Below are 15,703 nucleotides of genomic sequence, written 5' to 3' on the forward strand. Positions count from 1 at the left end.
ACCTTGCACACCCTCTCAGAGCTTCTGTTTCAATTCCTAATGTCCACCCGACACTCTAGGTGATCGTAATGGAGGATAATTCCAAGTAGAATAACTTTGGACACAACCCAAGCAACGCAGAGAAAGCAACATGGAAGCAAAAGTGGTCTCCCTCTAAAAAATAAGTGTGTGACTTGTCAGAGGGGGGAGGGACCAGGAAGGGTGCACGGGAGAATAAAACAAAATGCAACACCCCAACATAAGTCACCCGAATGATTTCACAGGTTCAGCTACACCTAGAGACCCAAAGGCCAGGAGTTCCATGAGCCCGACGGGGAAAGCTGCACACCTTCTATTCCTCCCTTAGCAGATCCCTAACCACACCTTTCCTACGACCATTGTAAGGAAGTACTAGAAGATTCCGATGCACTCTGAAATTTTAATCAAGAATGGAGAATGAGGGCAGCCTGGGTGGCTCAGCCGTTTAGCGCCTGCCCTCAGCCCAGGGCATGATCCTGGAGTCCCAGGATAGAGTCCCACGTCGGGCTCCCTGCATGGAGCCTGCTTCTCCCTCTGCCTGTGCCTCTTTCTCTCTCTCTCTGTCTATCATGAATAAATAAATAAAATCTTAAACAAACAAACAAAAAAGAATGGAGAATGAAGGGTGCCTGGGTGGCTCAGTTGGTGAAGCATCTGCCTTTGGCTCAGGTCAGGACCCCGGGATCCTGGGATCCAGCCCCCCCCCATCAAGCTCCCTGCTCAGAGGGGAGTCTGCTTCTCCCTCCGCCTACGGGGAGAACTTCCCCATAAATGAATCACCTGAACGTAAGCTGTCAGTCGTCCAGCAGGCACGAGGCTGGACAGCAGGAGCACTGCCCAGAGTGGTTACGGTCAGGCTGGGGGGACCAAGTGATCACAGATCAGAGCGCAAGAACCATGATCACGTCCAGCTTTAAGACGTCGAGGCCGACTGTGGTTTGAGTGGAGCCTTGAAGGTAGAGGCACAGACACAGGAAAGCAGGTCGCTGATGAGAAAGTGCACAGCTGAGAGGGCAAGGGGCGTGCACAGCGAAGAGCATGAGCCAGCCTGTTACGAAGGGGCGAAGACACCGGCAGGAAGGGGTGACGGGGAAAAATCATGAGAAGGTAAACTTTTCCCGAGGAAGATAGAACCTTTCTCCAGATCAGATAGACGATGCTGTCTCTAGGTCCCAAAACCATCCGAGCAAGGCTGATGTCAGAGCTAAGCCAGCACTGCACTCGGACCCAGCAGGTCCATAGAAGCATGTACTCTTGCCAACCAGAAGACAGGTACCAATAGAATGTTCACGGTGGCTCTGAACGTCATAACCCAACCCAGAAACAACCCAAAGGCCCATCGACCCCAGAAGGGCCGGGATGAGTACTGAAAGATAGGAAAGTGTTGAATCACCTATCATGCACCTGAAAATAATATAACACTGCTTGTTAGTCGTATTGGAATTAAAATTCTTAGAATAAAAAAAATTTTTTTTGAAAATCAAAGGGACAGGGATCCCTGGATGGCGCAGCGGTTTAGCACCTGTCTTTGGCCCAGGGCGCGATCCTGGAGACCCGGGATCGAATCCCACGTCGGGCTCCTGGTGCATGGAGCCTGCTTCTCCCTCTGCCTGTGTCTCTGCCTCTCTCTCTCTCTCTGTGACTATCATAAAAAAAAAAAAAAATTAAAAAAAAAAAAAAGAAAATCAAAGGGACAAACTGTCATCTATTTACACAACAGAATACTATACAGCAATGAAGATGAACTAAGGATTTCCATACACAACAACATGGAAAAATCCAGGTGGGATGTTGATGGAAAGAAGCCACATTCAAAAGCTATAATGTACGAGGCGCCTGGGTGGCTCAGTCGGTTGAGCATCTGCCTTCGGCTCAGGTCACTATCTCAGGGTCCTGATATCGAGCCTAGCATCAGGCTCTGCGCTTGCTGGGCAGTCTCCCTCTGCCCCTCCCCTACTCTCACCCAAGTTCCATCTAAAATAAATGAAACATTTTTAAAAAGATACACGACGTATAATTCCATCTGTGTGAATTTCAAGAACAAGCAAAATTTATTTATAATGAGAGAAGCCAGCCTAGTGGTTTCTGCTGAGAAGCAAGGGCATGAAGGAGCTGTCGGGGGGTACTGCACATGTCCTATCACTTGATCAGGTGTTGGGTTAACAGATATACACATATGTGTGAAACCCAATTGGAATGTGTTTTTTGTGTTTTTGAATTTTATTTATTTATTCATGAGAGACACACACAGAGAGAGGCAGAGACACAGGCAGAGGGAGAAGCAGGCCCCATGCAGGGAGCCTGAGGTGGGACTCGACCCTGGGGTCACACCCTGAGCCAAAGGCCGATGCTCCACCACAGAGCCACCCAGGCGTCCCGCATCTCTCATTTCTGTTTTAACTTCTCGTTTTGACATCATTTCAACTTTACAGAAAAATTCCAAGTAGGTCAAGGAATTTCCATGTATCCCTCACCCTGACTCACCAATTAACGTTAACAGGTGGCCACATCTGCTTTATCGTTCTCTCTGTACATTATCACAGTCTTAAATACGTATTTTTATATACAAAATAGTACACAAGTTTTAAAAAATGTATACATATCATTTTTTGCTGAACCACGAAGATAAAATCTGCTCCCCTCCCTCTTAATACTTAAGTGTCTATTACGTAAAAGCCAAGATGCTTTCCTCCATCCATAATTATGATACGGCCATCAAAAGCAGGAAATTAACTTGAATGCAGTACAGACTCCAAATGCATTTGGCCAATTGCCACACTAATGCCCAGGCTCCAGTCCAGCATTTACACTCAATGTCTGTCTGTCTCTCTCTCTCCAATCTGGGTCCTTACCTCTAAGGATCTAATACTGAAAAGTACCTACCACTTGACATGGGCTCTCTAAATAATTTCATTTCCTTGTTAAAACTCAAATATAGGGGCGCCTGGGTGGCTCATCTGGGGAAGCGTCTGCCTCGGGCTCAGGTCCTGATCCCGGGGTCCTGGGATCAAGTCCTGCATCCAGATCCCTGCTCAGCGGGGACTCTGCTTCTCCCTCTACCTCTGCCTGCCCCTCCCCGCCCCAGATAAATAAATAAAATCTTTTTAAAAAAATGTAAATTGGTAATAACGGGAACGAGCAATTAAAATTCGAAACCACAAAGTCATGCTCTATTTTGAGGAGGTACCACATTCAGTCCCGGGTGGACCATACCCTTCCTGCTGCGGCTCCACTGCGTTCAGAAGACCATCACCACCGCAGGCAGAAAGGGCACTGGAATTGCCTTGCAACCGTTTGACGGACCCTGAAAACACGGTTTTGGGAATGGCTGATCTCGCTAACAAGTAGGAGGAACCATTCCTCTTCACTCCTTCTTGGTCACTGGGCCCCCAGCGCAGACACGTGGCTTCCTCATAACCCTTGGTTCATCTCGAACACTCATCACTGATCCCCGAATGGTCCTCTTTCATGGTTCGTTGAAGTGCTGCAATGGACGAGCAGAGATCCCCCAGCCACCGACATCCACAGCTCAGCTCCCCCTCCCTGCTCCTGCCTCCCTCCAAACAGAAGTCACCATGACCCTGAATTTTACAAAAGACGTACTGTTTGGTTGCATAGGTCGTGCTCAAAAGCATATTGTTTTAGGTGTTTTAATTTTACTTAAAAAGAAGTATTTGGGGACATGTGGGTGGCTCGGTGGTTGAGCATCTGCCTTTGGCTCAGGGCATGATCCTGGAGTCCCAGGATCGAGTCCCACGTCGGGCTCCCTGCAGGAAACCTGTTTCTCCCTCTGCCTGTGTCTCTGCCTCTCTCTCTCAATGTTTCTCATGAATAAATAAATAAAATCTTTTTTTTAAAAAAGTATTTTACTGCACCTAATGCTTTGCGATTTGTTTTAAGCAGTCGTGACATCGAATACAGCTGTCCCTCAGAGTGGGGCCGTCCGACAGCCGCACGACTAACATCCCGCGCGGGTCGGGGGCAAGGGCACATCTACGCTTCCCCCAAAGCATGTGCAGCTGCTCGTTTGGAGCCCAGACTGAACGTCATCTGCGCAGAAGCTTCCCTCGGTGACCAGCCCGGGAAGGGCATGGGGAGCCCAGCTTCACAAGACGACTCCAGACTGCTTGCTGGGCACGTCTACACCGTGCCCACCCCCGCGGCGCATCACAGCGCTTCGGACCCACATTCTCCCCGACGCCCAACACGGGCTGGCTTCTCCCTTATGCCACCCGCGTCGGGGCAAAACTGCATCGCCCATTGGGGTCTCTATTTGCACTTCCCTGCTCCCTGAGGAGGTCCAACGTTTTTATCTCCTTCTCTTACGTTACATACTACCTGATTTTTTTTTTTTTTTAAAAGGTGTTACCAGTCATTCAGCTCTTTTTAACAGAAGCTGGAGAAAGGAACAGAACCACAAAGAAAAAAAAAAGGTTGCCTCACTGCTCAGGACGGGTGGCTCTTCTGCAGCGTGGATTATGACTGTATGGTCACGCCATCTATCACTAATTGGTATGCATTCCATAATGAATTTTTTAAAGATTTTATTTATTTATTCATGGGAGACACACAGAAAGAGGCAGAGACGCAGGCAGAGGGAGAAGCAGGCTCCCTGCAAGGAGCCCGAGGCGGACCTCGATCTCGGGACCCTGGGGTCACGCTCTAAGCTGAAGGCAGCCGCTCAACTGCTGAGCCCCCCAGCCGCCCCCCATAATGAATTTTTTTGACGTTTTATAAGGTAAAGAAATTTCCTACAGAGCAGCAGTGACGACACAACCTTTTGCTTCATTCGAATGACTTCAAAGGAAAACCTTTTATATACTCCAGGATTTGCACAAAACATAATTTTGGCTCAGAGTCGATTCCACGTTTTTTGTCCTCCATTCACGTTCAGCCAACACGACTCATGGCAAAGCGGATGGATGCCAACTGCCTCGCTTTTTCTATTATAAAAGTGTGACGTTCGAGCTTTAGATTTTTCACACAGAGACCAGCCAGTGCGCCGACTCAGATCCCTGTGCCGTTGCACTGAGGCAGCAAGTTGATGATAAAATCCCCGTTTTGATTTTCTTACACGTCTGGGGGCAGAGCGGCTCGGAAACAGATCTTCCACAGTTTCAAGTCCAGAGCCCAGGGCCACCAAATTTGCTTGGATTCTTTCCTTTTGTTATTCAAACATTAATGAGCTTTTAAAACCTATTTCTCTAAATGAGGCCAGCAGGCCTGTGGCGCAGGGTTGGCTGGAGGTAAGTGGGGTGATCTGCCGTCCTGGGACTGGGGAGGGGGGGCTGCTGGGTCTCATGATTCTCCACACTCTACAGGGGAAATCCAGGCCAAGCCAGGCCGAGTCGGTGACCCTGCCCGGAGGCTAACTTGGCCAGCCGGTAGCCGGGCTGGGTTTGTGCAGGGACTCTTTCTGGAGTAGAGTTTTCCCTTCTCCTACAATTGAGCCCTTCACAGCGTAAGGAGACCGAAGAATGGACAGAAAATCACTGGCAGGGGCCCCTGAGGGCTCAGTGGTTGAGCGTCTGCCTTCGGCTCAGGGCGTGACCCCAGGGTCCTGGGATCGAGTCCTGCACCCGGCTCCCCACCGGGAGCCTGCTTCTCCCTCTGCCTGTGTCTCTGCCCCTCTCTATGTCTCTCATGAATAAATAAATAAAATCTTAAAAAAAAGAAAGAAAGAAAAGAAAAGAAAAGAAAAGAAAAGAAAAGAAAAGAAAAGAAAAGAAAAGAAAAGAAAAGTCAGTCACTGGTAGTTGGGGAACCACTGACACGGAAGCACCGGCAACAGGAAAAGCCCACCACGTGCTTGTCCACTGGCTCGGACGACATCCACGCACAGCGACCGTCCCTGAGACCCAGCCAAGCGTTATGGAATCCCTTACGTGGGGCAAGAATAATCAGCCCTGACTCTCAAAGCCAGTTTTCTCTTAAAAGAAGCGTCTGTCCGGCAATTGGCCCGGAGCATAATAGATCTTTCTGGAAGGCTCCGTGCTGAGCCCCAAGCCTCTGGAACCATGAATACCAAGTCTGTAGGCTACTGGACACAGCCCACTGAGCTCCAGCCGTCAGGATAACCACCGGGGCTCTGGGCCTCCCCGGGCGCCTCCAGAGAAGGCAGCTCCAGGAGCCCCCCGCGGCAACCCTCCCTCTTCCCTGGCATCCAATCCTCACACCGCGTGCGGCCCGTGTCTCCTACACACACTCAGCATCCAGCCCCGTATGACCCCCGCCCTCCCTGACCTCAGCCGACCTCGCCGCTCACGGACAGACTCCCACCTGGTCTCCTCGATCCACCCTCACCACCCTACAGTCTGTTCCCAGGAAGGCAGCTACATACTGCATAGACAGCCTGTAATGCAGAGCTCATTCACACAACGGTTCCCCCTACACCCTCCAAGGGCTTCCCTATCCCACCCCACATAAGGGGCTGAGGCCTCAGGGAAGCCTTGGTCTTCAGGAGCCGCCTGCTACCTTTCTGAATGGGGTCCTAACTGACGCAGCTCCAGCCTCACCGGCCTCCATGTGTTCCCCCCAACATTCAGCCCACTATGGCCACAGGACCTTTGCACCTACACGTCCCCTTGCTAGAGCACTCTCCTAACAAACTGCACGGTCCACTCCTCACTCCCTGCAGTCTCTACCCAAATGTCACCCTCCAGTGACCATCCTATTTAAAACAGCCGCTCACCCTCATCCCCAACTTCCTTCCTCCTCCTCCTCCTCTTTCTTGCTTCATTTTTCCCCACAGCACTTCATCCCACTGGGCACACTCACGTCTCTGTTTACTGTCTGCCTACCCCAGTTAGAATGTAAGTCCCACGGAGGCAGGCAGTTCTGCCCATAGTGGTCACTGCTGTACCCTCGGCTCTTCACCCATGCCTGGCCCACTAGGCGCTGAACAGATGTTTGCCCAATGACTGAAGGGTGTGTGCCAGCGAATGAAGTAACACAACCGGCTAGGAGAGGCAGCCAGCTGCAATCCAGTTGTTTCTTGCCTTTTATACTAAGTGTCCTCAGCTACCAGTCTATAACCTCCACTCCCCTTTTCTTCCCAAATGGTTATTTCGTGAATGTCCCCAGAGAAATGTGGCCTCTGCACATGGCTGATGGGGGGGGGCTCCCCTTTTATCCAGATTCACTGCTTCCCCCCAAGGCTGCCTGGTTGGGGAAGCCCCCACCAAGTGGTTGGATGCCTCCGCAGCAGTACCTGCCAGAGGCCTTGAGCAGGAGCACGCTGATCTTGCTGCAGACCCTACATCACGCTCAGAGCCCTAGCTGCAAGGGAGTCTGGGAAATGCAGTTTCCAGCTTCCCAGCAGCTTCCCAGCCTCCCCGGCGCGAGCTGTCACGCTAGAGCAGTATTTTCAAGACCGTGGATTTATTCACCACTAGCGGCCTTGAAATCAATTTATTGGAAGCCGACCAGAGTCCTTTTTAATGAAGTGGAACAGACGACAAAGTACCACGGTGTACCCTACATTCTGGGATGAGTGCTGTTTCATGAAAATTTCTGTCCAAGCATCAACCCAAACTATTACATCAGACATTCTGGCGCATCAGGCTTTTTTTCAAAAAGCTCCCTGGTTCATCCAAATGTGTGGCCAGGAATAAGAGCCACGGGGGTCTGGTTTCTCCCTTAGAGAAACGATGCTTCTGTACCCATAACTGTCCCCCAGGATCCCACTCAGCCAGCCCGACCTGCGGCCACGCTTCCTCGGGGTATGTCCCTGAGCCTCTGCTCGCCCCCACTGACTGATGAAACTTTGCTCTTCCTGCAGCTGGGCCCGGTCCCCAAGCCTCAGGGTGGGGGGAAGAGGGGGTGCTTCCTGAATCCAATCCATTGCTAGGGTTCAGTATGTCAGGCATACAGTAAAAACACCAAAGCGATTCAGCCCTAAGGAAGGACACAGTTGTTCCCTCAAAAAGCATCCGCACAGCTCAGCACCGTGCACACCCAGGGAGCACACTTCTGGAAGGCTGCCTCGTTTCATCTGGCCCAGGACGTGGGGGACGAGCTGACCGTCAACCCAGCGTCGGGCACGGCCACTCCACCTGACGCCCCATGTGGGAAGGCCGGCTAGTAGTGACTGCTTTAGACTCGGGGAAGATTAGCAAAAAATTCTTCACCCCAGAGCTTCCTGAAGGGACTGCAGGCCAATGACTCTGAAGGCCTGACATCACGGACAGAGACCCCCCGACTGACTTCACCAGACCACAGGGCTACGTCCACTCAAGAACTGGACACCGACACCAACTTCCTTCTGGCACAGATGTCAGACCTGACTCGGAAACCACAGGTCGCAGGGCCGTGACCCCATCATTCACCACCTGCCTGAAACTTAGCCTCCCTCGTGGAGACACTGGGAGAGGCCAGGCCAGGGTGCCCTGTGCGTTCTTTGAAGACAAAGGCACAGAGGGGATCCCTCCCGCCCCCTGCAGCCAGCACAGGCAAGAAGCTGGGGCCACTCCGTGTACATGTGACAAATGGCCAGAGGGCACTGAGTTGGACTGGGAGGGAAACTCAGCTCGCATCCTCCTTTTCCAGTTGGGTAAACTGAGGCCGAGTGCTCCTCAGCCACTATGTGACACAGGTGGGCCTGTCACTACCTGGTCCCTGAGCTCTTAGGCCAAGGTTTTTCCCCGACCCCATGGTGCTGTCATACACATCATCCCTGGGTCTCCGTCCTCGGGGAGCACACCGCGGGCGCATCAGGGACAGAGCTGTGACATGGCCAGGCCAGGGAGCCTTCCTTCATCCGTAAGCCACCGGGCCCCAGGGGACGCGGACAGAGCATAGGGTGGCCCCCGCACAGTGAGGACCCGGGCAGGGAAGGCCGCCAGCCGCCCGGCCCCATGAGGGCGTCTGTGCACGGCTGCCACCAGCCACCACCGGCCACCACCTGCCACCGGGGAAGCAGAGACGAAGGAAGGAGAGCTCCTGGGTGTGAGGTCAAAATGCTGACCTCAGTTTGCAAAATCGCAAGAATTGCGACTGTTTTCCTGCTGCCAGGGCCGCGCTGCCCCAATTCCCAAGGGGCTGCCCCGCGTGCTTCCCTCGGTGCCACCACGAGCGTCCCCAGACACTGCCCAGCAGCTGCGGCCTGTGGCCTGGTGGCGCGGCAACCCCCGCAGGGTACTGGGGTGAGCGCCAAGGTCTCCGCTCATGGCTCAGCTCGTGGGAAGGCCACAGCGGCTGCCACGGGCCTCCCGGTGGTGACCAGCTCCCACCTCGTCCCCACCAGTCCTGCAAGGCCGCGGAGGCGCAGCACACAGTGTGCAGCCCTGGTGGGCACATGGCTCCACGCGGGAACCCAGCCCAGCTGCATGATCCCCACGGCCGCGGGTCTTCATTGTCATGATGGAAACGATGCCACGTGCGTCACACAGTAGCTGTGAGGACAAGTGAACCCATGGAAGGCTCTCCGGGTGTGGGCGTGTACAGAACGCTAGCTCGGTTTCCCTACGGGCCTCCAAGCCTCCCCCCCATTCCCCATCCCCTCCCAGGGATGCTACACCCCCAATTCCCCGCCCCCTCTGAAGGGGGGACTGCACCCACAATTCCCCATCTCCTCAGAGGGGGGCTGCACCTCCGATTCCCCACCCCCTCCGAGGGGGGCTGCACTCCAATTCCCCACCCCCTCCGAGGGGGTGCTGTGTAGAATCCTTGGGACCCTGCTCCCTGAAGACCATTTTGCAGGCTTGTCAATCAGAAAGGGCCCTAGGAACTCAGCGGAGACCCTGGCCTTGGAGCAGAGCACCCATAGTCGCAGGGGAAGTGGCCACCTCCACCTGTGGAGCCCCCCAGAGGAAGAGTCCCTATCCCACGCCCCGCCTGGCTCCCCAGCTCCCCCAGACAGGTGTGGCCCCCCTCCTGGCGTCTGGCCCCAGCTTTCCTGACCACCCCCACCCCTCCTGTGCTCAGGGCAGCCCGGGCCTCCTCCTGCCCCATCCCAATCTCAAGGCCCACTTCTCCAGACCCAGCCCTGGTCCCCATCCGTGGCCACCATCACCCTGGAACCAAGAGAAGACCGAGCATCTGCCTTTCACCCCGACCCACCCCGTGGGGAAGGTCACCATCACCCGTGGGGAAGGTCATCCGGCTGGGATTCTGCGGGAGCTGGGGTGGGGGTGGGGGGTGCCTGGACCAGGCTGCAGATGCAGGCCGTGGAGCCTAAGCCCAGGGAGGGAACTGCCACGCGTGTTCAGCTAGCACCTTGCCTGTGCCTGGCGCAGAGTAAGCCCTCAATCTAGAGGATGAAGGACCGAATGAACAAATGAGTGAACGAATGAATGATGTAGCGTGCAATCCCTGAACTCTGCATTCGGGAGACATCAGCCGTGTTGCTCAGTCCCAATACCTGAGATCCCGGGCTGGACCAGCTTTCTCACCAGATCCACCCTCCAGCAAAGGGGAGTCCGCCCAGCGCTGCGTCCTAGGAGGCGGACCTGCAAGGACACCCGTGGGCCCCCTGGCCCTCTGGCTGCGGTGCCCTGAGGTCAGAGGGCAGGAGGGGCAGAGGTCGGAGGATCCTTCCAGTGTGCTCGCTCTCTGGGGGCTCTTCAATCCTCGGGGTGGGGGGCTCCAATCAGGCCACCGGCTCCTCGGCCCTGAGGCCTGAGGTGGTAACGCCAGGGGGCCCTGCGCTCTCTTCTGTGGCCTTCCTACGCTTTACCCACGGGGTCTGGTGAGAAACAGGTCAGCAGCCCAGGATCCCAGGTGCTGATCCTGTGCCCTGAGTGTGGGACGGCTGATGTGCCCCGAATGCAGAGTCCAGGCTCTGCACGCTAGCTGTCAGGACGCAGAGACAGGGCCAGGGAAGGTGCCGTTCTAGAGGTTGGCCGGAAGGAAGTCCTTCCCCATCTGGCTTGGGGTCATCTTGGGAGGGGGGCCAGGAAAGTCCTTCCTTCTTTCTTAAATTGCTTTTTTGGATAGTTAATACATCCAGGCGGCTCAAAAATCCCAAAAGACATAAAAGAGTACTTGCCCTGAAGTCTCCACCATCTGGGCAGTTCCAGGATTGGGGTGCTGAGCGCCCTCCCAGGCCGACCTCCAGCCCTGCAGCAGCTGCACCCCATGTCCCACCACGACCCTGAACAAACCCGGTCTCCGGGACATTTCCACCAAGTAGGAGATCACACCTGGACAAGGCGGGGAAGCCCTGCCTGGGACGCGAGGCCTCCAGAGTCCCTGCCCCGGCTGGCCACCAAGGCTCCCGGAAAACCCAGCTGAGGGCTATTCCTCACATCCTGGACCTTCAGGAACTGCATCCACAGAACGGGGGAAGCGCATCTTCCCTCCGGCAGCAGTGTTCTCTTCAGATCGAAAAACCCAACACAGCTTAGCACTGAGCAGCGGCCAGTGTGCGGTCCTGCGCCATCGGCATCGTTCGGCGCCGCCGCCAAGTGCAACCTCACAGAGAAACTCCCTTAGCAGCCCCGGTGCTTTATCTGGGCGCCCAAGCCCCTCTGCCCTCCCCCACCCCCCTCCCCGTGCCTCTGCAGCAAGTGCGGTGCCCAGCCCACAGGCATCTCTGCCTTCTGGAAGCCTGCCAGCAGAGCCGGGGACCAGCGGGCAGAGAGGGGGTGAAGGCGGCCATCCACGGGTACTCCCGCTGCGGCTCCGAGGGAACCTCCAGACAAGGGCGGCAGGCTGTCATAGCATCGCAGAGACAACGAGGACAGTCAGCACGGGAAGCAGGTGTCATCAGCACCCGCAGAACCTCAGTCACCTCACTTCTCACCATCCCCCCAGGAACAAGGAGTGCCAAGCACCCCCCTTCGGCGCCAGGAGCCCCCGCGGCATCTCAGGCTCTGGGCCAGGCGCACAGGCCACAGGGGCCTCGCCGCCACCACAGCAGGAACCTGTTTCACCGCTGAGGGAAGAGAGGGTGTGCAGGGGACCCAGGGAACAGGGTGCCGGCCACACGGCTGGGTCCAGGCACCGGCAGGGAGCACATGCTTCCTCCCACTCACTTCTCACGGGGCCTGGCGCCCAGGCGGGTGCAGAGGCCTGGGGTTCCCAGTGACAGGGACTCACCCCAGCCGAGCCCCTCCCAACAGGGCAGAAAAGGGAAGGAGTCCCATGGCTCTGATGGCAAAGTAAAAGTCTCCCAGCCGGCTCGGCGGGGACTTGGGGGCATCAGGGCCTCCCTCATCCTGCCCGGAAGAGGAGGCCAAATGCAACGGGGACCCCCTTCCGGGACAGGGGGCCGTGGAGCATCTTGGGGCCACCGCCCCTGCAGAGGGGGCGCGGGTCGGGCCTGCAGGTGGGCCAGGTGGGGCGCCCCAGGCAGGGCCCCGGGTGGGCAGGTGCTGCCGGCCAGGCCTACCTCGCGTCCCTCGGCCTGGGTGCTTTCTGAGCACTGCCCCCCCCGCCCCCCACGCAGTCATCCCCACTCAGGTCCATTTCACCAGGGATCGGAGGACTTCCGAGAGTCCGAGAGCAGAGGCGGGCGGCGGCAGGACTCGCACACAGAGCCGCCTTCCGCACGGCGCGCCCTGGCCCGACCCTCCCCGGGACCCAGGGCCGCCACCGAGGGCCCCCCCGGCGGTGCCAACCTGCCCCACCGGCGCCCCCGCACTTGGACGCAGCTGGTCCAAGGCGGGGCTGGTTCCGAGTCGGGGTGCGCGGGGCACGTGCGGCGGGCGGGGCCCGGGAGGAGGGTGCGGGGGTGCGCGGGGAGGGTGCGGGGGCGCGGGGGGGTCCGGGGAGGGCGGAGGAGGAGGGCGCGGGGGTCCGGGGAGGCCGGGTGGGGTGCGCGGGGGGGGTCCGGGGAGGGCGGAGGAGGAGGGCGCGGGGGTCCGGGGAGGGCCAGGCAGGAGGCGCGGGGGGTCCAGGGAGGCCGGGCGGGGCGCGCAGGGGTCCGGGGTGGCCGGGCGGGGTGCGCGGGGGTCCGGGGAGGGCGGAGGAGGAGGCGCGGGGGTCCGGGGAGGCCGGGTGGGGTGCGCGGGGGGGGGTCCGGGGAGGGCGGAGGAGGAGGGCGCGGGGGTCCGGGGAGGGCCAGGCAGGAGGCGCGGGGGGTCCAGGGAGGCCGGGCGGGGTGCGCAGGGGTCCGGGGTGGCCGGGCGGGGTGCGGGGGTCCGGGGAGGCCGGGTGGGGGTGCGCGGGGGGTCCGGGGAGGGCGGAGGAGGAGGCGCGGGGGTCCGGGGAGGCTGGGCGGGGTGCGCGGGGGGCGGCGCGCACGGAGGCGGGGACCTGCGGGCGGCGGGCTGCGGGGCGGGGGCTCCGCGCGGGGGGCGCGCCTACCTTTCCTGAAGGGCATCGCGGAGGGGGCGCCCCGCGGGGCCGGCCCGGGACACCGAGGCCGGGCGACGTCCGAGTGGCAGCCCCGCGGCTCGGGGGCGCCTGCGGGCCCCGGGCGAGGGCGGGCGAGGGCGGGGGGCGGGCGGAGGAGGGACGTATTTGGGCCGAGCGGGCGCGTCACGGCCGCAGGGAGGCTCCGCGGCGGGCTCGGGGCGGGCTCCGGGGCGGGCCCCGCGGAAGCCGCTTAACCCCCGCGCTGCCGGCGCTGGGGGCCGCGCGTACGCTGGTCCTGGGAAGGGCTTGGGCAACTTCAGCCCGTGTCCGCGGGCACACAGGGCGGGTACAGGGACGCCTCCAGCTTGAACTGCAATTAAAGGACGGATGGAGGGACCCCCCCGCCCCCCCCCGCAAAAGCGCAAAGTGCATCCCCGCAGGCAGCCTCCCGAGCACCCTCCTGCAAAAGCCTTCCCACCCGGGGCTCCTGCGCCCCAGCAGCCCCCACCTCTGACATTCAATCCCGCCCTCTATGGTCCCCGGGTCCTGGGGAACCCAGACCAGCACTTTGCACGCAGGGCAGTAAGTATGTCAAAAAGAACTTAAAAATCACCGCGATGCGCAGAGGCAGGAGGGAGACCTCCCCGCACTTGGCTCGCCCCTGTGAAGGCCAGCACCTGGAAGTGCTGTTTGATGGGATCAAATATTTCATCAGGCCGGTCACCCTTCCTTCAGGTGAGAGCTATTTCTTGTGAAAAGTGCTACTTTAGGCTGCAGTTTGAAGGATATTAGGAACGATCTCCTGACCTAATTAATATTTGAGACACGCATGCTGATAGCAATTTCTCCCACTTTCTTTTTTTTTTCTCTCTTTAAGATTTTATTTATTTATTCATGAAAGACACAGAGCGAAAGAGAGGCAGAGACTCGGGCAGAGGGAGAAGCAGGCTCCATGCAGGGAGGCAGGACTCCATCCCAGGACTCCAGGATCACATCTTGGGCGGAAGGCAGGCACCACAAGCTGAGCCACCCAGGGATCCCCTCCCACTTTCTATGAAATGAAAAAAAAAAAAAAAAAAACCCATACGGGTGAACCGAAAAGTCAGTTGTTTGTTTTTGATCATTTCTTGGTCACAGTTTCTTAGCCTATTCTCCCTTGTGGGTAGAGCAGCCCAAACTCCTGCCCTGCATTCAAAGGCTCAGAGCCCATGTCTCAGGGAAGAAAGTCACTGCTTGTTCAGACAGGGTGTTGCCAGTGGGCCTGGGACATGGCCGTGGTGGAACCTTCTGGAAAGCCACTGTCGCATGGGCCTGGCTGGAGATTGGGACCATGAGCTCTCAGGCTTCGGCTCCTGTGCCACAGGCCTCCTGAGAGTGGGTGTGAGTCTGTGTAAGAGGAACAGGAAGTGAGGGATGGGGCGGTGTTTTGAGAGATTATCACCTCCCTCTACCCTTTCCCCTGCCACATCTGTACCCTCTGGTGGACTTGCACTTTACTCCATGGACTCACACGCCAAGGAAAGCAAATTTTATCTAAGGCCCGATAAAGTGTGCAAGACCGCACATCTCAGAACTGTCCAGCCACACGTCACAGTGAAGCCAGAGGACGTGCACTTTGGAGTGGGTGGGCCCACCTTCCTTGTACCTGGCACCTTTACTGCCTCATGAGACCTCATGTGGCTGTGATGCAATAAGAAATCTGCATTTGGTCCCTGTCCACAGTTCCTGGCACATGGGAACCTTGGAATCTCCACAGGGAGGAGGGAGTGTTTGCGTGATCGTGGAAGGACTGATGGTGGCCGGGGCACCCAGGCAGCTTTGGGATAGGGGCTGGTGGCCAGAAAGACCACCTCATACTTAGGGGGTTGGGACTTTTAGCACCACCCCTCCACCTCCAGGGAGGAGAGAGGGCCTGGGAAATGAGTGGGGTCTGGGCCACCCAGGTGGCTCAGTGGTTGAGCATCTGCTTTCGGCTCAGGGCGTGACCCCAGGGTCCCGGGATTGGGTCCCTCATCGGGCTCCCCGCAGGGAACCTTCTTTTCCCTCTGCTTATGTCTCTTCCTCTCTGTTTCTCATGAATAAATAAATAAAATCTTTAAAAAAAAGAAAAAATGAGGAGGATCATGAGTGGTCAGTCACACCAACATAATGAAACCTCATTAACCCCCCTAAAAGATGGGGTTCAGAGAGCTTCCAGGTTGGTGAGCACGGGGAGGCACTGGGAGGGTGGCGAGCTCAGGGCACGGGCAGTCGGTGCACCTGTACCCTCTCGCCTCGTCCTAGCCATCTCTTCCACTTGGCAGATCCTGAGTCGTATCCTTTATAATAAACTGATAATAACAAATAAAGCACTTTTCTGAGTTCTGTGAGCAGCTCTAGCAGATTATCAACCCTGAAAGAGGGAAAGTTCTGGATCCCCCTGACTTTGTAGCCCAATTGGACAGAA

The 15,703-nt window shown here is 57.3% G+C and overlaps 1 protein-coding gene across 1 annotated transcript in view; it reads right to left on the bottom strand.

The window, feature by feature from the left end:
* The window catches only part of PFKFB3 (6-phosphofructo-2-kinase/fructose-2,6-biphosphatase 3), a 144,332-nt gene extending 130,939 nt beyond the window's left edge, over nt 1-13,393 (bottom strand). Inside the window, exon 1 of the transcript XR_013379534.1 lies at nt 13,267-13,393. The gene's annotated coding sequence lies outside the window, so the exon portion shown is untranslated. The remainder of the gene's footprint in view (nt 1-13,266) is intronic.
* Between the last annotated feature and the right edge of the window lie 2,310 nt (nt 13,394-15,703).

The sequence above is a fragment of the Canis aureus genome, chromosome 5, assembly GCF_053574225.1.
Source record: "Canis aureus isolate CA01 chromosome 5, VMU_Caureus_v.1.0, whole genome shotgun sequence".
NCBI classification, from domain to species: domain Eukaryota; kingdom Metazoa; phylum Chordata; class Mammalia; order Carnivora; family Canidae; genus Canis; species Canis aureus.